Raw genomic sequence first — 24,684 nt, 5'->3', positions numbered from 1 at the left:
GTGATTAGAGTGGATTTCCGTCTTAGGAAAAGGGAAAGAAGATCAATAATAGGACAATATTGACCTGGGGGTTGAGGGGGACGGGGTGGGTGGGGAAGTGACGAAAGGGATTTTGCACATACCGTTTTTTAATCGTTACATACACTTGGTTTAACAGACATAAAAAATTATGTGTGCGTGGAAGTGACCTGAAGACAGCGAGACATTTCAGATGGACTATTTAATGGTAAGACAGTAATTTCGAAACCAGATTTTAAACTGAAAAACATTTCAGGAAGACAAATTATATGCATTAACTTTCCTGTACGAAAATTAATGAATTGATATTTGATGGTGTTTCAGTCCGTTACCAATCCTAGTTCTCTGTTCGACATCACTGGCTACAGTCCTCTATAAGCTGCGGTGTGTTACGTAAACTGATCATCAACTATTGACAGAAACTATACATCTGTTCCTACAATGATTCACTTGTATCTCCAGATCAAAGAGACACTTAATTTCTGTATTACGTTTTCACCAGGAAACACCTTTTTGGATCTAATTTGAAAACTGACGATCATTATTGAATTTTCTCAGAATTGTCCACTCTCACGGGTAGCATATTTTCAAAGGATTAAAAAAAACATTAAATCTGTCGCTTCAGCTTTTGTTTAGAAGAAGTTTGAAAACAAATACTGTTCCCTCTTGTCCAGTCAGCTCCGTGATACATTGTTATCTATAAAAATGCTCGGTAACCAGTGATTACAATTGTAGTATAACAGCCCACATTTGGGTTAAAATTTGTCATGCTTTCTGCATTAAACTGTAACAAAAGAAATCGATATTGGTGATATCGGTTATTCAGTGTTAATGTCTCTGACTAACTATTACAAGAAAAGGAATTGGTAAGTGTCATTTAAAGAATATGTTAATGAGTGTTTGCAATAGTTATAGCGACTGTAATATTCAGAGCTTCTTAGGATATGTATTCCACGTCTGACAAAGATAGTAACAAAGTCAGGGATCCGCTATATGTTTTCAACCAGCGGATATGTGTAGGATCTTGTCGCAGAGTGGTGCGGAAATAATGAAAAGAGGACGGTCGCAGGCAAGATACCCTCGTTACAGACGTAGCTGTGTCAGGTCTGGCGGTGTAATTATTTTTTTAGTGATAAAACTGCGCTTATTCGAGTGAAAGTTGAATTGGCAACGAAATTTGTTTAGTAAAGTCGTCTCCGAAAATTGCGAGCATTGGGAAGCAAGATTATCCATCGTTAACCTATGATGGATGTTGGAGATCACGCTACATCAAGGATAATGGATACCGCAATCAACGTGGTGATAGTAAATTAATTCCATCTCAATGGAGACGTGGAAAGCCTAGCCACTGATCATTCGGCAATCTTCACCTACAGCACCACCACAGCTGCCACAAAAAAAGGCAAGAACATTTATTAAATCTAAGAGGGTATAACTGTACTCAATATTACATTCCAAACTTCATACGCCAGGGATGGAAACGGTTATTTAAAAATTCTTTCTTAATTCATCATCTGAAAGTCGAAAATCAAATCCTTTTCCTTTTCACTGTTTAAGTCGATAATATGTAAATGTATACTGCCAAGGGGTGGTACAAAATTTTCGAAATCAAGACAATGGAAGATTATCACAGCTGCAACGAAGGTTAATAATGGAGCTAGGAAAGACAGCTTCAAATCTATTTGTATTTGTCTTAAATTCACTGCTCACATTACTAACTTATTTGCTGACATTGACCTTGAAACTAATTTCACATACTTTCAAGTTATTTAATTTTCATTAATACGCAAGTGCGAAATTTAAAGATAGCAGCCACTGAGCTACGTTCACAGCTTGCATTAACATTAATTATTACAAAGTAAATTCACAACAGTAGTAGCAAAAAAGCTTCTGAAAGAATGAAGTTTAAATGCTCTTTCTGTGATTGTGACTGTAAATCTTCGTAGAAGTAGCACCTTTTGCAGAGGGATAGTCGTACAGTAAGATTACACCTGTCTACAGTGCATTGGTTACTGTGATGATGATTAGACTCCAAGGTAGGTAGCGATATGATTATTCAGTGAAACATCCTTAATTGTGTTCTGAGATTATTGCAAATCAAGCTGAGTTATCCATATTACGCGTTGGAGAGAGGCCAAATATGAAATTAGCTGCCTGAAACTTGACAATATATACTATTGGGTTACACAAGGTCAGCAAGTAATTAAATATTCTTAAAGTCATCAAAACAGTAACAGTTATAAAGTGCAGATTAAATGCCAGTGCCCACCTGGACGACAAAAGGCTTCAGTCTACCGGTAAGAAACCATGCACCGCGTCAGACGATATTTTGTGAATACGCGAGGCAGTGGTCGTGTTGCGTGCAGCTCTGCCGTCAAAAATGGAGGCAAAACCGGCTGTTCTTTAGTTGCAACATAGTCGTTCAAACATTGCCTTTCCAACAACTTAGCATTCTTTTTAGTACCATATTATATATTTCTCAACGCAAACACAGATATTAATTAGATTATAATTGCTACTGTCGGAATCAAAAAGAAATACTTTCTCTACTACGAGAACTCTGAGAAGTTCGATTACGCGCGATTCGTGTACCTTAAAAATTTCGATGAATTAGGCACATGTGTATTACGCATGTCTGACTGCACGATGTAGTATTTCTGTTTACATATTTCATTAACTCATTTACCAAAATGCCTACTTCAGCTGTAAAATTTTGTATTGATGTAATCACCATGATAATAAACTCCATTTGGATCTTTCATTGCGAATTATGAGGACGTCCTTGAGCAGCAGAGGGTACCACAAGCAATGACTAAAATTCACGAGACACATGTTGACAGTGGGTGCTCTTATGCGTCTCCCACTGGGATTTTCTCATTTTACTCGTACATTTTATAACAAAATCATACGTGTGTGTAGGGCGAGACTAAAGGGAGCAACATCGAATCTGTTTTCGTCATCAGGTGCAAGGATGACCTGGCCATCTGGTGGCTTGGTGGATATGGGGGAGTGAGGTGTTTATATACCTGCCACTGCCTGTCCGGCCCTGTGTTTCATCCTCTGGCTGCTCCAGCGGTTCGTAGTGAATGATGAGTTACTGCTGTTGGATATCTAGTTAAAGAGTAAGGTTCAAAATGGTTCAAATGGCTCTGAGCACTATGGGACTTAACATCTGAGGTCATCAGTCCCCTAGAACTTAGAACTACTTAAACCTAACTAACCTAAGGACATCTTTCGGGGCACACGGAGCCTCGTGATGCCAATTGAGGAGCTACTCGACTGAACAGTAGCAGCTCCGGTCAAAGAAAACCATCATAACGACCGGGAGAGCGGTGTGCTGACCACACGTCCCTCCTATCCGCATCCTCAGTTGAGGATGACACGGCGGTCGGATGGTCCCGATGGGCCACTTGTGGCCTGAAGACGGAGTGAGAACCTAAGGACATCACACACGGCCATGCCCGAGGCAGGATTCGAACCTGCGACCGTAGCGGTCACACGGTTCCAGACTGAAGCGCCTAGAACCGCTCGGCCACAAGGGCCGGCTGAAGAGTAAGAAATGTGGAGCTGTGGAGCACAGCGTGCACTACAAGAAAACTATCATGTACACTGATGTTGACCATATATAGAAGGAACTGCTACAGTACAGTACATACAGACGGTAACTGAAAGAAATATGGAATGATATGGACATAAATGACATTTTTATTCAAAGACAGTAATTACACCGAGATCAAAGCGATTCATGATGGTACCCTGTAGATAGCGAAAAGTGAAACAGTAATCTCAATAGAATGTGTGATCATCACGGACGGCAGTGCATGCCCTGCAACATGATCTCATGAGGACCACGAAGTTGGTAGGAATTTCCTGTGGTAGAGTGTTCCACTCCCCCAACAGCGTGGTTAGCAACTGCTCAATGGTCGTTGGTACACGTGGACGAGTTGCAATACATCTCCCCAACCCATTCCACACATACTCGGTGGGACTGAAATCTGGGGAATGGGCAGGCCTGTCCATTCGCCGAACATGATCTCGATGGAAGAGCTCATTCATCTGCACTGTCAGATACTGTCGCACTTTGTCATCCACAAAAATGAAGTGACGGCCCAGTGAACTCGTGTATCAACGGGAAGACGCACATGGGCAAGGAGAACAGAGTCACAGTAATGCCGACTGGCGAGTGCCCAAAGTTGAAAGATTTGGAGCTCAGTACGTCCATGCAACTTTGTGCCTTCCCACATCTGGACCACCAAAAAGATCATGTTTGACAATGCCGGACATACCGTCATATCAGGAGAGGTGAGAACACTTAATGCACCCAGGAACACTGTCTAAAATGATCGTTTTGGTGGTGTAGGTATTATGACGTTGAGAACCTCCCCATTCGAATGATGTTAAAAAGTATTGTACATAGTTCTTGCAGGGAAAATTAATAACAAATAAGGTTGCATTATAATGAACGTTGATTACTTTTTGTAAGTATTTTATTTACAAAAACACAGGTAGCGATGGTGTAACGGCTCGCGTTGGTGCTATTGCTAGGTTGGCATCGTTCAGTTGGTGTAGTTATGGTCGTCGTCGTCTTCTTGTGTTCATTGGCGCCACTCAGTTTGCAAGCGTTGTCTGTCCGCTAGTGGCAGCAGCGGTGGCGGTTATCGTGGTGTGAGTCGGCAGTTAGTTTGGGGACGGACGAGCAACCAGGTCCGCACAGCGCGGGAATGCGCCTGTACTACTGGCGGCACGCATGTATTGCCGGATGGAAGGGCTGGAGTTGCGAAGGGTACAACCTCGTTGTCAACCACACCCAGGAAGTTTAAGTTGAGTGGACCTTAATGCAAGTAGTGAAACCTCCACCACTGTGAGATCTCGCCACTTGCTTGCGTGTTGCTGCTCGCAGTGTCGCCGAGACGAAGAGCAGCGAGAGGAGCGTTTGGGGAAGGCGAACCTACTTAGTCTTCCTCCACTTATTACTATTAATTGTTGCATTCTACATGTTATTATATGTGAAGTTTAACCAGTGGTATTTTTCTTGCCTAGTGGCAGCTAACGCCCCAGTTACCTGCCCTGGGGGTATGTTACAGCAGTGTACTTTTCCTCGCCTTGCCGCCGCTGTCCGGTAAGGTGTGTATAGTTCGACAGCGTCCTGTATTTGTGGGGCGGGTGGTGTGTTTTCTTTATTTTCCTACTCTGGTAGTAGAGGTTCTTTTCTGCTTCCGGATGCTCTAAAAGCTGGAGTGCTGACCGCCGGTTCCTGCTTGGGTGTTTTATTCCATCGTTGCATTATTCATCGGACGTAAGGTACATTCCGCAAATGATTATTGGTCATGCGTTTCAAATGCCACTAGTCTGAGTTGCCATCTCGTGAAGTGAATGCAACTCTTGGCTGCCTGTCTCATAGCTTGCGAAGTTTTGAGGGACTTTCCCAAGTCGGTCCTTGGAGCAACGTCTGCACCCCCCCCCTTCCCCTCCCTCTCCTTGGTTTGGTCAGATAACATTTGATAATTTTTTTTAATTAATAACTGTAATTGCAAGTGGAAGAAGTTAACTGGTTCTTATAAGATTGTTATTCATGCTTTCAGACGTGAAACAGTTTTTAAATTATTACTATTGGAGCCTTCAGCCGAGAAACAGTTGAATTTGTTGTCATTAAGGCTTTCAGCGGTGGGTGTTACTTGTCTTAAAATTTTAATTAGGCAATTGTATTCTAGCAGTGACATTTTGATGAGTGTTCTTTTAAAAATATCGTAATAACTGTAATTGCAGGTTGAAATAGTTTAACTGATTCTTAAGATTGCTATTCAGGCCTTCAGCCGTGAAACAGTTTTAAATTATCACTACTGAGGCCTTCAGCCGAGAAATAGTTTTGAATTTGTTGTGATTAAGGCCTTCAGCCGTGGAACACTTCTTAGTTTATTGTCACCTTTTAGTTTTTGTTGTTTCCAAATAAAGTGTACGTGATTGAAAAATGAACTAACCAACAGCAATTGATTACGGCATTTACAAAAACACAGGTAGCGGTGGTGTGGTTAATAGCAGGGAGTAAAGTAAATATGCGGACACTGATCCGAACGAGTCCATGTATGTCGGTCCCAGCATGTGCCACAATGGTAGCAAATGGGAATGAAGATGTGGGGTTGGGGTGCTGTTCTATCCAAAAGTTATTCATTAAGTGAGATGTCGACTAGAAAGGGGCAAGAGAGAGCTCAGGAGTCTGGTAGAATCGAGAGTGTGGAAATGGAGGAAGGGACAGAGATGTTTGCTTAGGTTAGGTGACATTCTCTTTCATTAGAGAGAACTGTGGTATCTCGCTGTTCCGGATTATATGTTAATAGACACAACTTCTTAACAACTGCCTGGTATCAGCCTAAGTTCCGTAAAATTAGTTCGGTATACAAGTTGGCTACGTCATTCTGCTGCCGGTCATGTACAATACGTCAACAGACGATGACTATAAACATGTTTATCTCGTCATTAACCAACCTATATTCCCACTTTTCAAGTACCTTAGAGTTTGCCATCAGTCTCTAATAGTTCGATATATTTTAAAATGAAACTTAAGTCTTCGTGAGGGCATAAGGTAGCTTTGTGTGTTTCCACATATCGCCCCATTTCGTTAACGGAACCGTTTTCCACTCATTTTCCAACTTGATAGGAGTCCTCGAGAAGCCTCCTACTTCCCAACTCCGTCCAATCTACTCAGAAGATTCATAACACTGGCACATGAAACGTTCACATTTAGGTGTCTCAATAAAAACAATTACAGTCAGAAATCGCTATCCAGTGTATTCTGCCCTGCCTCTGTCCATTCGAACCATGCCAGTCCAATCATGTGACAACGTCTTTCGTAATTCCTGAGTGATCAGACGATTTCATCAAGTTGCTCGAAACCTTTAGAGACTCTTCTCCTCTTGGTCAACTGGGCTTAACATGTTTTTCATTCAGTGACATTCTGCAGAGAAAGAAAAATATAGCTACGCTGACAACGATCTTCATATAGATACACTTTCCTGCTGATTCTCCGTATTTCTTATAACAACTGCTTTATTTTTTCTCAATGGCGCTGGTGTTCACTTGGTGTCCTCGCAGTTTCCAATATCCATGACTCGACATACGTTTCCCAGAATGCGATATCACAAAGGGAGACATTCAAATCATGGTGACGAAAACCTTTGAATATGAGAGTTCCTCATCATCAGATTTTGTTCCAATCCCATCCCCGACTATACAATCTCATGAAATCAGGGCATGTCACCTAGTCGTTAGTGAAGTCGTCAGATTGCGACATTGAAACCGGAGGTCCTCTTCGTACCATTCCAGTGAACTAGGCCATGTGCCGACACTGCCCTTTTTCACTCTATTCCTTCTGTTATCAACATGACACCACGTTGCACTTACACCCTTCACTTACAATTCAGTCACGTACACCATGCGAAAATGGTTTACTATACGTGGAGGAAATAAAAACCTTTTCGACTGGGTTTGAACAGATCATTGGGATTATCCAGCCAAAATTAACATACTAGTCTTTCTTTCCTTGCTAGACATGTTTCTGAGCCCAAGCGTCAGCGAAACGGCATAATATGCCAGAAAAACGGATACCAATAAATCACTATCAATACGATTTTCCGTACAAAAGCACTTAGGAAATTAGAGGATTTAGAGAAACTAGAATGTGAAGTATTAACACAAAGGCCAGTGATAAAAGCTATATGTGGAGAATCATTGGAAGACAAAGGGAGTGTTTCAGAATCCGGGAATATTTAACTGAAGAAATATGAGATGAGAACAACTTTTATAATAGCATTCAATGAGTTAGCCGAGTGTACCATAAGTCTCGTTTTAAAAATTATCAGAGCGCCTAACTAGGTTGTGGATAATAGAAAGGCTAATGATTTAAAAAGTAACACTATCGTCATGAGATGGCAGTCAGTATGGCGAGACACAGCATTGAAGAGCGAGCAAAGAACTTGGTGCAGTTAATGAAGTAACGATCATGAAGCGGAGCTGGACAATACTTCTGTTGCACTTTCACTGTGTTACACTGATATGATTAACAGCACAGTTTAAGTAAACTGTCGATACTGAAAAGCCGGCTGTGGAGGCCGAGAGGTTCTAGGCGCTCAGTCTGGAACCGCGCGACCGCTACGGTCGTAGGTTCGAATCCTGCTTCGGGCATGGATGTGTGTGATGTCATTAGGTTAGTTAGGTTTAAGTAGTTCTACGTTCTAGGGGACTGATGACCTCAGATGTTAAGTCCTCTAGTGCTCAGAGCCATTTGAACCATGTTTGATACTGAAAATATAAGATTAAAAATGGAAACTGTTACAACTGAAAAAGTAGTAGGGTATCTCTTGGTAAATATTTAGTTTTCCAGCCGTTGATGGGAAAAAGACAGCGAAGTAATCAACCTTGGCATTGGTTATGAAGTAATAAAACTCTTTAACCGTTTGTCACTTACTAGAATGACTGCTAGAATGAAATGTAGTATTTATGTGTCATCCGGCAAATTACTCTCCTCGGAGCAATTCCCGCGACAACGGGGCCGCAGTAATTGACCGTTAATTAAACTGAGCTTTGCCGTCTGCAGGCCAGAGCATCTGCCCCTTCCTCCTTCCCTTGTCCCATCCCAACCCCACCTCACCTCCGACCGCTACGACTGGCAAACCGACTGCATGCACCGTAACTGTTGATATCTACTGTTGGTCTACTAGTCATCATGTACAGTGGTGAGTCGCCCTGACATTTAATGCTGAAGTACTAATTACATGCTGAATCATTCGCACTAGACACCATGTATGTTTTATCAACATTTATCGCCCTGCTAATATTTTCCCATACGCTCCATTCTGGACGATAGTGAGAGCAGAAACAACGATGGTGTCGTTGATGATCTTGATATGGCCAGCTAAGCTATGAAATTGATACTGTGCCGATCTTGGTAGAGATGAATATAACGAATAATTTCAGAAAATTGAACAGCAACACTATGGGCCAAAGTAGGAGCCTAGTGTCATATGGGTTGCAGCCAATTGATGCAGCATTTTGCCATACTGACAGCTTCGTCGAAAGCGATTCATTTCTCCAGGCAATGACAATCCTTCAGCATGTTTCAGTGGCACTCAAGTAAGTGGCAGCTCTATCTTCTGCATTATCGAAGCCCTGGGGCCGGCCACGTAGGTCACCCGTCTGGATGGACTATGCATAGGTGCTTGCTCAGATTCGGTCTTTCATGCAGGGTTACCAACATTCTTCTGGTGCAGCTACTATTCAAGCAGCCACACTTTGAATCAACAACCACTGCCTGACGGTTCATCCATCAAGTCACGTTTACTGTCGCACCATTTCTACGAGACTGCCAGCTGAAGGTACTACTGCCGCCTGATGTTCCATGGTATGAACTGGGGTCCACCCAGCCCTGTGCCACTGGAGGACACCACCAGACGCAGTGGCCCAACCACTAGTGGTGGGTACATCATCCAGAAGTCACTGCCCTCTCCCGCTACACTGGTCACTGACTTCTCTATCTCCGGTCACCTGAGCTTGGATGCTGTCACGCCACCATGACCCAGCAACAGCTGGCTGCTTGGAATGTTTTGGTAGCCAAGGCCGCTCACAGTGATGCGTCTAGACAGTCATGCCTGGATGCAGAGTTCAGCAACAGTCGCCTGTTATCTGGGAACTGCGTGCATTGTCCTCTAAGTGTGTATGTGGTTAACAATAAAGAACTTTGACAACATCTGGTTTTCTTCATCATCTACACCTACAACACTCTCCAACAACTAACTAATAATCAATCGAAACTGTATGATGTATGTACGCAGACTGAAAGCAACAAATGGAAATCTGTTAACAAGACGAGGATTCGAACCTTGATCTCCTGCGCGCTAGACAGATGCGCTAACCCTATCGCAAAAGCTTTGCACAACTGCATGGACTACCCTAGCAAGCCTCCCTCCTTAATTGAGATGCCCTTTCATGCCTCAGCCCACATGGTATTCCTCTTAAAATCGAAAAGCATTGCAGAGGCTGTCCAACTGTATTGCTGCTGTGCCAGGGTGGTGTAGTGGCTAACGCATGTGCCTAGTCACAGGAGACCTTCGCTCAAATACTGGTCTTGGTGTAAATTTACATTGCTCACTTCCGTCTACATCTATGCATCACAGATCAAGACACAAAGGAATTAAAGGCATCAGCTGGCTGCAGGCATTGATCTATATCGTTGGGGGAAGTTGAAAATTTGTGCCAGATTGGGACTCGAACTCGGGTCTGCTTCTTATGAGGCAAATGCGCTGACCACTGTGCCACCCACACACAGTGATCACTACAACTGTGCGGACTGCCCTAGCACACTTCTAATCAGACCAAATTTGTCAACATATACCTTACGCTATTGACGTAGTGTTCCTGCTCTTTAGCCTCATTACAGGTGACATCTTTCCGATTCCCATAAGAGTTTAAGCTTTGTGTGCATTGGCATTGATGGGATCAATGGCCTTCATCGCCGGAACAGACACCACGTACATGCATCACAGACGTTTGAGACTTGAAAAAGTCTCTGGAATCATATACTCGTAGTTTCACTTGTTTAAAAGCGCCTACGCGTGGGTTTCGGGTAGGATCCCCCATTCCGTTCGATGCAGAGGTGCTATTCCATTATAACAAGAGAGCGTCTGCAATGCTGGTGAGTATTCCCGGCGGGGTCAGGGATTTTCTCTGCCTCGTGATGGCTGGGTGTTGTGTGCTGTCCGTAGGTTAGTTAGGTTTAAGTAGTTCTAAGTTCTAGGGGACTTATGACCACAGCAGTTGAGTCCCATAGTGCTCAGAGCCATTTGAACCATTTTTGAATGCTGGTGAGCGCGAATTTGGATTGAGGAGGGAGGTGTGCTATGGTAGTCCTTGTAATTGTTCAAAGCTGCTGTGCCAGGGTGAGGTAGTGAGCAAGAGACCCAAGTTCGAATCCAGTCCTAGTTAAAAATATTCATACATTGCTTCAATCTGCATACAAACATGAGAGAAGTAATAGATCGTTACAGTCTCCCTGAAACCACTACACTTGGTGTCAAAACAAGAGCTGTTGGAGGTTTAGATGGTTGACTGACAGAGGGCGGCTGACTTTAAGTTTTATGGGCTCGTAAGGTGGTTTCCCGCATTTCCTTTGGATGGAGAGTGACAGCAGTTGCTTGAGAGACAACAAGGAGAGCACTTCTGTGGGAAGCCAAAACATGCATTGTATCAACACCACCAGCCTGTTGGAGTGGTCGCAGTTTTCTCCAGTCGCAAACATGCAGACATGCTATTACAGTAAGATGAGGAGCAGCTTTAACAGAACGCAAGGAGAAAAATACCAGTGGAGTGGTTTTAAGTTAATGTTGGTATTCTGGTCCTATTGTGTGTGTGTGTGTGTGTGTGTGTGTGTGTGTGTGTGTGTATGTGTGTGTGCGCGCGCGATCACGGGCGCTCAAGTAGAGAGTGTTACATCCAAAGCTGCATTAAGTGAAAGTCGATTGTAGTTCACTTCGGCCGGAAGTTGTGAACGTTCAGTTACGGCTTGTTGCCGTTATTGCACATGAGGGCGTGCTAACTAAATATTTTGTATTGGACGAAGGGTGTGCAGAGGTGAATACTGTGCCAGAAAGCAAGCCGGTTCATATCAGTATGGGCAGTGGGTGTGATTGAGCAAAAGTTAGAAGCAATTTAAAACCTTGGTACAGCCGTGGATTCACTCCATACTCTGTGGTTTTTATATTGATTCAGTACCGATCTTGTTATTGAATCTATGGTTGATTCATGTTTCTTGTGCACTGCTATATTTTCTTATATGAATCAATTCCTTACACATGTAACTAGCGTAATGATCACTTAGATATAAACGTTGGTAGTGTAGTAATACATTGCTAGTTGGTGTCTTGGTGATTTCGGGTAGCTAGTAGCAGGCAGGCCAGCAGCAAAAAATGGTTCAAATAGCTCTGAGCACTATGGGACTTAACTTCTAAAGTCATCAGTGCCCTAGAACTTAGAACTACGTAAACCTAACTAATCTAAGGACATCACACACATCAATGCCCAAGGCAGGATTCGAACCTGCGAGCGTAGCGGTCGCGTGGTTCAAGACTGTAGCGCCTAGAACCGCTCGGCCACCCCGGCCGGTGGGAAGCAGCAGCTGGTAGCGATTTTACTCAGTCGTCTGTCACACATAAACAGCTGTTGTCATAACTATTAAAGGTCGAATATCGTGTATCGTAAGGCCTTACGTCGGTAGTTCGATTTCCCTTGTAGGGTCACGTTGATTTGTTTTGTATTCATTATTCCTGCTCTTTCAAGAAGATATTTGATGTTATGCAAGTCCTATTCTAGGGTACTCTGGCCTCAAGCGATCTTATGTTTACAGTAGTGTTTCGTGTTATTAAATCAGTCTTTTCATGCTAAATAAGAGTGGGTAGTTGAATAATACGTTGAAGTTTGGTGTCCTGGTGATTCGGGGTAGTTAGTTGCAGGCAGGTAACCAATAGCTAGTAGCGATTTTACTCAGTTATTAGTCAGTTCATGCTTATTAACACTGATTAACCTGATAAAATTTACAATGTTACTTAAAATTTCCCGCCGGCCGGGGTGGTCGTGCGGTTCTAGGCGCTACAGTCTGGAGCCGTGCGACCGCTACGGTCGCAGGTTCTAATCCTGCTTTGGGCATGGATGTGTGAGATGTCCTTAGATTAGTTAGGTTTAAGAACTTCTAAGTTCTAGGGGACTGATGACCTTAGAAGTTAAGTCCCATAGTGCTCAGAGCCATTTGAACCATTTGAACATAAAATTTCCCTTGTTTTTGAACTACGCTATCAAGCTGCCCTAATTCCACGTCACCTAAATCCAATGTTAATGTGTCAGCGCACGTAGCGATTATTTATTTGCTGAATCAGCTAGCTAAGGTATGAGATAACGATGTGGAATTGCATGGACGATTAGAGAAGTTAAGCGAGGAAAGAAGGGAGTAGTCATTTCCTAGCGTTTCCCTACATGTCCTTGATGTTAGTGCCTCTTTGGTAGCCTCATTTCCCGGTAGATCTGGGGAATAATTTGGATACCGCCACAGATAGAGAACTGAAATGACGAAAAGTTGTTAAGTATGGCTCGGTTGGGTTATCAGTGGATGCTGTGGCATAATGTCGTACGGTAGGGATAGTTACAGGATGCTCAGTCCCTGCAGTACTTACAGACAAGATTAGTAGAACGTCAGAGAAAGAGAAATACGTTTTAATGTTGTAGTGAAAAGGTTAATGAGGTAGTTCAAAAACAAAAGAAATTAGTTTTCAAGAAAATCAGTATCGATACGTAAGCATTGACTGATGGCGACAGCGCCAATAAAGACTTCTTGCAAAATGCAGAGCAAAGGATACTTTATGTACTTTTGTGGTACCTACCAGTGAATATGTCGCTTAAGGTTCACATGGAGATACCAAGAAACTTGAACAAAGTAGTGGCAGCTGCGGCAGATTTTGCTGAGCCAGACAGGGCAACCAAGCAAAGAGAAACAAAATTATTCTTCATTGTGGGGGTTTTATGTTATAGATGTGACATTCAGCGGTATTATATGAAACCACAGTATCAGAGTTGTAAGCAGTTTGGACGCTCTAGTCGGGAATATCCACGCAGGTTTCCTCATAAGCAAGGAGCGTGGACTCAGGGTAACGCTCGTACCCCTATGTTAAAAGGGAAACGGTGCGATGTTATCACTGCGTAACGTTCCCAATAAATGTGAGAACGGGACACCTCTATTCGTTATGTGGCGGACGCTTATTTATCCAACTATGTAATAAGAAGTTTGTGTAAGTTTTTACTGGATATGGGGTCGTACGTATCCACTTCATTGTAGGGTAAGTAATGTATGGTAAGTAGTGTATATGGAGTGTAGTGTCTACTTAGTCGGTTCTGCTACGATTGGTTTGTGAGTTGGGAGAGAAAGACTTTCGAGCCTGTGCGGAATCGCCCACTAGGTTTTGCGGTTACTACCCGACATACGTCTGCTGAATTTCCTGATTAAACAATACATAAAAAACGATCTAGATGGGCCCCGTAGTAGAACGGGATGGTGTATTGTTCCAGCTCAGTTTTACGGGGAAAAGGAAACTGCCACGTGGCACACTCTAGGCAAGGAACAGTCATCCGAACTGCGTATTCAATTGGTCCAGGCCAACACACAGGATATAATACCGAAAAGTACGGGGAAGCTGGTGTGGGTGGACGCAGGTGCTGATCTGTAGGTTAATTGTTTTCTGTGTGTTTGAGCCTTTGGCAAATGGTGAAGAACTGGATCAGGTACATTGTTTTATATGACGTAGTTTGTCTTATGTACGGGAAGCAGATAGAAGCAAGGACAGTTTCAGTTCAGAAGAAGTCAAGGTACCACCTAGTGTGCAGACAGCTAACTCAGAATTTTTGGAGGAAGATGAGCTGAACAGAGGTTTCAAAAATGGTTCAAATGGCTCTAAGCACTTTGGGACTTAAAATCTGGGGTCATCAGTCACCTAGACTTGGAACTACTTAAACCTAACTAACCTAAGGACATCACACACATCCATGCCCGAGGCAGGATTCGAAACCGCGACCGGAACAGCAGCGTGGTTCCGGACTGAAGCGCCTAGAACTGAACAGAGGTTCCAGTGTAGAATATACAACACTGGGATTCTCAACGAGTTTGTTTGCTTGCCCATTCTCCGCAGCACGCATGGAAATATTTGTTTTGTGAAGAGAAGGTGAAACGCTTCTGGGAGAAATAAAATAAAGTGCAGCAAAAAAGGTTTTTTATCTACCAAACAAATGTTACTGGGATTCATGAGCGAACCACACTAAGGAGGAAGCTGTCGCTTTTGGAAGGACGTGGCAGAGTGTACATGGAGAGATTATTAAAGACAAGTGAAGTTGCTTAATCCTCCAAGGCAACTGCCAGCTACGTCACTATTGCAGCAAAGTACTCCCACTGGGTATTAGTGAGCTGTATACAGGAAAACATACCGACTTAAACGTCATCTGTAACTAGTAATGGAGGAATTTATTAATCATTAGGTTCGTGATGCAATTAAACAAGAATGTAATAGTACACGGGGAGCACCAGTAACTATAGATCAAGAAATGCCCTCGGAGGGCTTCAAAGTTTATAGGTTTTGTTGTGATTGTAGATAGTTAAATCAACAGTCAGAGATGCTTACCCAGTGCCTAACATCACAGAGACCCTGGAAAATCTGGGATAATGGCATCATTTTACAACCATTGGTTTGCAAAGTGGGTATCACCAGTTAGTGGTAGCACTGGAGGACAGAGCAAGGTAGCTTTTACAGTTGCATCTGATCATTATCAGTCCATCGCCTATTAGACGGAGTACTATGGAGTCTAAAGCTGAAACAGTGCACAGTGTACCTGAATAACTCCAATGCATTTTCCACGGACAACTAACAGCACATAGTTTGTTTATCATAGTACTTTGATTGGTCTCGTGTGGTCCAGCTGGCAACTAAGAAAAGGGTTATTTTCTATTACAGAAAGTTCGCCGTTTAAGTCATATTATAGCCTAAGATGGTTTACGAATCTTCCTGGATGAAAACCGCACAAAATAGACACATACGATGCAGCACAAGCTCACCCATGTGAAAAATATCGTACCAACCTATTTCACTCTAGGTGCTACCGAATCAGCCGCTTGTGTAATATTGCTGATAATTGGTATTGTTTACTGGCATCTCAAATGAAGAGTAGTCCAGAAACCACCGTTACGCTAATTTAACTTGCATTTCCTATCTAGTTGTCTCAGCACGAATAAAGAGTCGACTCAGCCTCGAACAACTGAAATAAAGCAGTGCAAAACAGGATGTAAAGACTGTGTTTGTGCTTCACAAAAGTGAGAGAGCGAACATAGGGTAGATATAGGTGAGGAAGGACACCGAAATGCCAGTACGCAGAACTGAAGATTTGGGCAGTGGAAAATCCTTGTTCACACCAAGCCGTACCGCCTCGTTCCGCAAAGGTGGCTGTGTGGTGTTCGTTGACGGCATAGTTTATCGTTTCATGAGAAGTTGAGTCTTGTGGGTCCTGTTACGCGTAATTGAGCAAGACATTCTGAAAGCAGCCCCTGAGACACACCTATCTGTTGTGGAACATACTGTTTCTCGGTTTCAACTTGTGGCAGAAAACGACGGACACCAATCGAACGTGCGTTGCACCAGCCTCAGGACAATTTGAAATTGATGTCATTTTGCTCTTTGTGCAGTTTTTTACTCCAGGACAATTAAATAACTATGCTACTTTGCTTTTTATGTGCTTTTGGCCTCAGGACAATTAAAAATAGTGGTTTTTCATCCGATGTGGTACGACCTTCCCATGGTGGTTGGGCTTACCTAGCTAACAGTAGTGCCACAAATGTTCATTTCCGAAATTGTGCTGTCAAGCACAAATGACACTACATATGATGGAAGGTGCCGCTTAAATCATATACCTCGTATTGGGATTCATCAGTCGATTGTAGCTTACCTCATTTGCGTTAAGATGCTTACAGCGTCATCTATTGGTAAACTTCTCCTTACTTTTCTTGGACCCATGACGTTTCACACTGTGTCAATAATGTTGTTGTCGTTGTTGTGGTCTTTAGCCCAAAGACTGCTTTGATGCAGCTGTCCATGCTACTCTATCCTGAGCAAGCCTCTTCATCTCAGAGTAACTACTGCAACCTACGCCCTTATCCTCCGTCCGCGATTTTTACCCCCGCACGTTTCTCTCCAGTACTAAATTCATGATCCCTTGACGCCTCAGAATGTGTCCTACCAACCGATCCCTTCTTCTACTCAGGTTGTGCCAGAAATATCTCTTTTTCTCAATTCTATTCAATAGCCCCTCATTAGTCACGTGATCTATCCATCTAATCTTGCACATTCTTATGAATCACCACATTTCAAAAGCTTCTATTCTCTTCTTGTCTAAACTGTTCATCGTCCATGTTTCATTTCCATACATTGCTACCTTCCATCCCTCCATACAAATACTGTCAGAAAGAACTTCCTGACACTCTATACTGATGGTAACAAATTTCTCTTCTTCAGAAACGCTTTTCTTGCCATTGCCAGTCTACATTTTATATCCTTCCTACATCGACCATCATCAGTTATTTTGATTCCCAAATAGCAAAACTCATCTACTACTTTAATTCTTTCGTTTCCTGATCTAATGCCCTCAGCATCATCTTATTTAATTTGAATACATCTTCGTTTTGCTTTTGTTGATCTTCATCTTATATCATCTCCTAAACTTACTGTGCATAACGTTCAACTGCTCTTCCAAATTCTTTACTATCTCTGACAGAATTACAATGACATCAGATAACCTCAAAGTTTTTATTTCTTCTCCCTAGACTTTAATCCTGCTTCAGATTTTTCTTTTGTTTCTCTTACTGCTTGCTCAATATACAGATTGAGTAACATCGGCGATAGGCTACTATTTTGCCTCATTCCTTTCTCAACCACTGCTTCCCTTTTGTACCTTGACTCTTATAACTACCATCTGGCTTCTGTACCAATTGTAAAAAGCCTTTCAAAAATGTTCAAATGTGTGTGAATTTTTAAGGGACGAAACTGCTGAGGTCGTCGTTCCCTAGACTTACATCTACTTAAATTAACTTGCGCTAAGAACAACACACACTCCCATGCCCGAGGGAGGACTCGAACCTCCGACAGGAGGGGCCACGCAGTCAAAATAGCCTTTCGCTCCCTGTATTTTACTCCTGTCACCTTTAGAATTTGAAAGAGAGTATTCCAGTCAACATTGTAAAAATCGTTCTCTAAGTCTACGAATGGTATAAACGTAGGTTTGCCTTTCCTTAACCTATCTTGTATGAGAAGTCGTAAGGCGGTATTGCCTCACGTGTTCCTACGTTTCTTCTGAATCCAAAATGATATTCCCCGAGGTCGGCTTCTACCAGTTTTTCCATTCGTCTGTAAAGGATTCGTTGTATTATTTTGCAGCTGTCACTTGTTACGCAGATTGGTCGGTAATTTTCACATCTGTCAGCACCTGCTTTCTTTGGAATTGAAATTATTATATTTTTGTAGAAGTCTGAGGGTATTTAGACTGTCTCATACATCCTGCTCACCAGGTGCAAGAATTTTGTCATGGCTGGCTCTTCCGAGGCTATCAGTAGGTCTAACGGCATGTTGTCTACCCCTGGAACGTCAATTCGACTTAAATCTTTCAGTGCTTTGTCTAATTCTTGATGCATATCATGTCTTCCGTCTCATCTTCATCTACGTCCTCTTCCATTTCCATAATATTGCCCTCAAGTACACCTCCCTTGTCAATAATACGCTGCTCGTATTTGACATCATTCTGAACAGGGGTTCCCTTTCTACAGCGACTTGCAACTAAAACTTAAATTATGAACAACCTGTACACAGGGTGGGGTGCTTAGCTTCGGACAAATGAAATCTTTTAAAGCAAATTTATTAAAACAAAATATAAATGAAAATGGAAATCGTTTTACATATAAAATGATTGGCTCCAATCTTGTCGTGAAGCGATTGTACGCACTCTTTAAAACAGCGTTGTTCATATTCGCGAATGTTGCTTCGATAGCGGTGGTTAGGGTGCATCCACTTATTGGTAACTCTTTTGACTACGCTCCAAACATAGCAGTCGAGGGGGTTCAAAAAAATGGTTCAAATGGCTCTGAGCACTATGGGACGTAACATCTTAGGTCACCAGTCCCCTAGAACTTAGAACTATTTAAACCTAACTAACTTAAGGACAACACACACATTCATGCCCAAGGCAGGATTCGAACCTGCGACCGTAGCGGCCGCGCGGTTCCCGACTGAAGCGCCTAGAACAGCTCGGCCACAACGGCCTGCTCGAGAGGGTTCAAATCCGGGCTATTCGGGGACCAGAAAACCTCTGACCAAAACATTAAACGTTACCCGGGAGCCAGTTTTGCACTAACTGCCTCACATGAGGTCTTCTTCTGGTATCCGACGAATTTTCGCTTGCTATAATTCAATACTGCCGCCAATTTCCTCAGCGATTGCCCCGGGTCTTTCTAAATCAGCGCCTGAGCCTCTTCAATGACTTCCGCAGTTTTGAAGCTTTCTCACTGGGTTAGTGGAAAATTCCCCAGACTTCTCCGAAGCATTATACTTGGCCACAAATCGTAAACAGCTGAATGGAGGAATTTCAGTACTCCGCACTTGTCCATAACGTCTCGGCCATTTTGAGGCTCTGATTTTTACCTAGATGCTTATGGCTTCCAAAATTACCATCGAGACCTCCGGCGGATCTAGATATGCCGGGAAATTCATATAGAAATTTGTCCAGATTTAAGCGCCGCTCCTTGTATACCTCAGAATCAGCCGAACTGGTCATGGGCACGACTAGACTATACGCATTGACGATCGACGAGTATCAGACTTTGCAGCGAATTCGCTGAAACTTTTCTGACGCAGCTACAAGTGGTGCACCAACTCTGCGATCCAAAGACGCAGCCTGACGGCCTAACCGTTAAGGCGCCTTCACTTCGCCGCCATCGGGGTAAGGGGGAGAGGATTGGGTCACGCTACTGCCATATGATCCGAGCTGAATCCGATGCTGCCACACACAGCGCTCAAACTATCGGTCGAATGTTTGTCATCCAGACTTGGTTGGCCCTCTTCCTGCCTCGCTCCAGCTACCCGAGCCAGGATGCTGTCGCATCCTCCTAACTCACTTGTAATTCATTGGTATCCACGATCTCTCGCTCGTAGACAACCTCTTAGAGAAGCACCTACAGTGGTACATCGCTGCAGGTGCGCAAGGGTGCAGGGTACAACACCTGCTGTCTGTCGTCTGTTCCCTGCAAGTATCCAGTAGTACGACTGTGTACAACAATATGGAACTTCGACTACATTTTTTTGCCTTCATCGTCTACACTCCCACCCACTTACCAGCTCCACTTTCTCTATACCATCTTGAATTCGTAAGTAACTTTACACACGGTCAGTGATCACTGGTAAGCTTTTTGATGTTACATTATCATCAGTATTAGCGTTAAGCAGAGCTCCTCGCTAGGCCATGAAAGCCCAAGGGATGCCTACCAGCTGCCGTGTCATCCTCCGCCTTGCATCGTCATGTGGATGCATTACAGAGGGGCATGTGGTCAGCACACAGCTCTCCCGGCCCTTTTGCAGGCTTTCCACACCGTGGAGAAGCTACTACTCGATCAAGTAGCTCTTCAGCTGTCATCACAAGACTGAGTGCACCCCATACCAATCCTCCCACCAACGAAAGAGTCGTCGGGTACCGCACCCGGGTCCTCCACACGGCAGCCATATTCGCTGACTACTCAGCTGTGGAGGCAGAGTTAACAGTAGTGCTACACAGCAGAAATGTAATAAATACAAACGTATAATTTTCTCTCAACTCCCTTCCAGCCCGGACAATGCAGGCCAACGCCCCGTGTCACCATCAAAACTGCAGACAACTGCACGGAAAAACGCATAAGAGATTCCCTCAACTCGTGCAAGCTAGAAGCTTGAAGTGTAATCTCAGAAAGATGACTTAAGTCTGTAGAAGCAATCACGTCATTGTAACAGCTCATTTTTTTTTTTTTTTAAGGGGTAGAAGATTCATAAGAAAGTCTGCCACACTGCTGATACAGCGGGAAAGTGACAACCTGGAGCCCTGAAAGTCATTCATGCGAAATAGGGAGAGGTGAAGTCCGCTGCAGAGCCCAGAAAAGTAGCCAACATTCATTCATTACTGACCCGACATCACGCCACTGCCTCAAACCCATAGTATGAGGGTGAGTCACATGAAAATCAGAAAATTTTTTTTTAAATATTATTTATTGTGCAGAAGTGGTACAAATATGTATCACATTTAAACATAATCTCCCCACAATCAACGCAAGTCCTCCAGAGCTTACAAAGTTCATAAGTTCCTTCAGAAAAAAAATTCTTTTGGTAGTCCGCGCAACGACTCATGCACCGCGTGGCGTACCTCTTCATCAGGACGGACCTTCTTTCCTCCCATTGCGTCTCTGAATGGTCCAAAGATATGGAAATCACTTTGGGCAAGGTCTGGGTTGCTGGCGCTCTTCGTTTCCGGTTGGTGGAAGTGAACCCAGGTTTCGTCCCCAGCAACGATTCTTGCAACGAAGCCATCACCTTCTCGTTCAAAGCGCCGAAGAAGTTCTTCAAAAGCATCAACACGTCGTTCTCTCATTTCAGGAGTCAGCTGCCGTGGCACCCATCTTGCAGACACTTTGTGAAGCCGGAGCACATCATGCACAACGTGGTGTGCTGACCCTTGACTAACCTGTAAATATGTTGCAATGTCATCAGTGTCACTATGGCTTCAACTGCTGCAATGTTCTGTGGACTCACAACTCGTTGCGCCTGACCTGGACGATTAGCATCTTCCACTGAAGTCACACCATTTACTAACTTCCTACTCCATTCGTAGACTTGCTGCTGTGACATACATGCATCACCGTACTGAACCTTCATTCGTCGATGAATGTCAATAGGTTTCACAACTTCACTACGAAAAAATCGAATAACAGAACGCTGTTCTTCCCTGTTACCAGTTGCAAGTGGGGCGGCCATCTTTATACTGATGCTGCGACGGTATATGTGCATCTGCACTGTTATGCCACCTACAGGCCATTCTGCACGCTGTTTGTAGCACGCTTACCAACCTACAGGTTAACGGCGCGAAATTTCGATTTGTTACTACAAATTTAAGATTTTCATTTGACTCACCCTCGAAATAAATCCGAGCCTCTGTGTCCAGTCGTTACGTTACAGTACACAAGCTACGAGGCCGAGTCTGTAAAGCGCTATTACTGTATATGAAGACGACTTCCACCTGCTCTTACCTGTCTGGCCTACCAGACTCTGATTCTATCAGGTGCCCACCTTGCAGGCACTAATGAGAGGATTAAAAGAATTACAACTGCGGCTTGCTCAGCTGATGGTGCTTGATGTGCTGTACACCTGTTGCAGTATTTGGCAAAAGTGCAAACCACTGGTGCCACACGACTGGTACTCGTAGGCATTCATCCACGTCTCCAACCTCCCTTGGTGCAAGGATTACGATATGGCCCATTTCTACTTCCTGATAACAGCAAAGAGATTAGCCGAACACAATGCCTTCGATGTCAGCGAGAGTGCTCTGGTAACTGACACTTTCCGTCCGGTTCAGTCGCGCCTATCAGACCGGCTACGCCGTTCGCACCCGAGGTCTACCACCCTCGCGACACTGTAGTTCCGCGAGCCGCACGCCTAGGGCGCCACGCACCAGAGATGACAGCAGCAGCAACTTCCGAGACCGCGATGCAGCTCTGCCACCAGTCTTGGCGCTGACTCAGAACAGAATATCCGATTGTAAACTGTAATGATTAAATTCTTATTCGACTAATGTTGCCTCATTAATAACCAGCGCACCGACTGGTCTACTCCATCTGCACTTCACACTCAGTAGGTTAAAAGTATTTCGCGGATATCTTTTTCAGGAGTACAGCTGTTGTCACTGATACCTATGCCTCTTGCCGTAAATAAACAATGGTGGTATCATTAAGTTATGACATGAACCACTCTACATTCGAATGGTGGCAGCACCAAAAGATAAATGCAATTTTCACTCGCTTAAAGTTCACAGAGAGGAAACTGGATTGTAATTAATGCCAGTGTTTTTACTCTCCAAAACTGTACCATAATGTTACGAATGGCTCATATTCATTACATTAAAAACTAAAAACCCTTCTCGATTCCGAAGAAACATCTTGTGTTAAATGTTAACTCAGGTTTCGGCGTAGATAATTACACCTTCTTCAGAACAACAATAAAACCCACAAGTGCCTAAGAAGACCTTTGTCAATGATTTAAAGAATACCATAGCTATACATTTATAAACGAAAAAGAAATGGTGTACACCATTAAGTTAAGTAGTGATTTTGACTTTGTATATATGTACTGTTTGTCTTTTCCTTTTCGTTTGCAGTATTCTAGATTCCGCAGAATAGCTGTTCGTATATCTTATAGAACCCACAAAGAAGAAAAGCACGATAGTTTCACGTTTAGTGACAAACATTTTCTTGTAGCGCAATACTCACTCGTTGGATTTACAAATTGAGGAAGTTTTGGTGGTGGCTGGCTGCATGAATTTTCATCTGCAACAGAAAAAAATTAACGAAATGTTACAGTACGTCCATTCGCATGACTGCACATTTGATGAAAGTGGTCAATTTATTATGATTTATGGCTTCGTGCAGAAAAAATTTCAAATCGGGTTTGTTTCCACTGGGAACAGTGTGCTCCACGACCGATTTAACGAGATCCAATTTAGAATGAAGATCAGTATCGCTCGTAAATTTTCAAACAATTTATTCCCGATCGATTTTAGCTACTGTGTAGCATTCTTTAGTGCAGTTGTATCCAAGTCATGATGACCCATCGTAAATAGAATCGCACGTTATACAACATTGACATTACAGATAACAGTTGAAATTGTTATGCACTTATGAGTTTAACTATTACCAGTAATGTCAATGCAGTACCATGTGCTATTTTATTTACGATGACTCATCATGACTTGGAAATAACTGCACTGAAGATAGCTACACAGTAGCCGAAATCACTCTGCATTAAACAGATTAAAAATTTACGACCGATGCTGCTCTTCCCCCTACCTCGGAAAATTTCAGATGTCACACTTTTCTTTACTCAACTGTGGAAGTTTCGCACACACTTATTACAGCCTACATCTATTACAACTAAAATCTGCTAAGACACCCTTTCGGTTTCATCCTTTTATTGTTCAATTCGCGAGCAGTGCACATGATGTGTGATATCCAATTATCTCTGCATATTGTTGAAGGATGAAGTCATTTCTATCAGAATGTTATTTTAAAACACTGCTTTATTAAGCATTGCTAGCTACATAGAGACTTCACATGTCGTCAGACACTAAGGCCCTTAGGCAACAAGAGTGGCACATTGCCTAAATTTCATAGACCATTGGTGCAGCATGTATCTGCATTGTCAGAAGAAACTAAGTTACGTGTTCCGGGTATCCTGCACAGGAAGTTCTGCTGTGGTACGAATAAATAGGTGCATCACGGTGAGTGATAAAAAATGGTGCAGCGAACGGATACGTACTCGAGTTGAAGTACGCTCTACAGTACGATTCTTGTGGACTTTTCTTCTATATTGTAAACAGATTTAGCATGAAGTTCCGGCGTTACATGGCTCAAAGACTGTGTTGCAAAGGAGGAAAGAGGGAAGATTAGGGTTAACGTCTATATCGATGTCATTAGAGACGGAGCAGAATCTTGCGAAGGTTCAAAGAAGAGATAGGAAGTTTCCCGTGCTCCTTCGAAGTAACCACCCCGCCACTTGCCTGGAGCAATTTAGTGAAATCACGGAATACGTCAATCTGTATGGTAGCATGCGCATTTGAGCCGTCGGCCACGTCGGGCCGTAGTGGAATGGTGTCGATGATTTTCCAAACGCCGCACAGACATGGGTGACGCTGACTGGAAGGTCCAGACTTTGCACCAAGTGATCTCCATCGACTTTGCACCAAGTGATCTCCAGCTTTCTGGCAAGCTCAACGAACATCCAAGGAGAAAAGAGAGTTTCGAAAAATGAAGACGTTAAT

At 43.3% G+C, this 24,684-nt stretch overlaps 1 protein-coding gene across 1 annotated transcript in view; it reads right to left on the bottom strand.

The window, feature by feature from the left end:
• Window positions 1-24,684, bottom strand: part of LOC124798039 (secretin receptor-like) — a 182,582-nt gene that overhangs the window by 66,304 nt on the left and 91,594 nt on the right. The window lies entirely within an intron of this gene.

Source organism: Schistocerca piceifrons, chromosome 1 (genome assembly GCF_021461385.2).
Source record: "Schistocerca piceifrons isolate TAMUIC-IGC-003096 chromosome 1, iqSchPice1.1, whole genome shotgun sequence".
Lineage (NCBI taxonomy): Eukaryota > Metazoa > Arthropoda > Insecta > Orthoptera > Acrididae > Schistocerca > Schistocerca piceifrons.
This window is presented reverse-complemented; position numbering and strand designations above follow the sequence as displayed.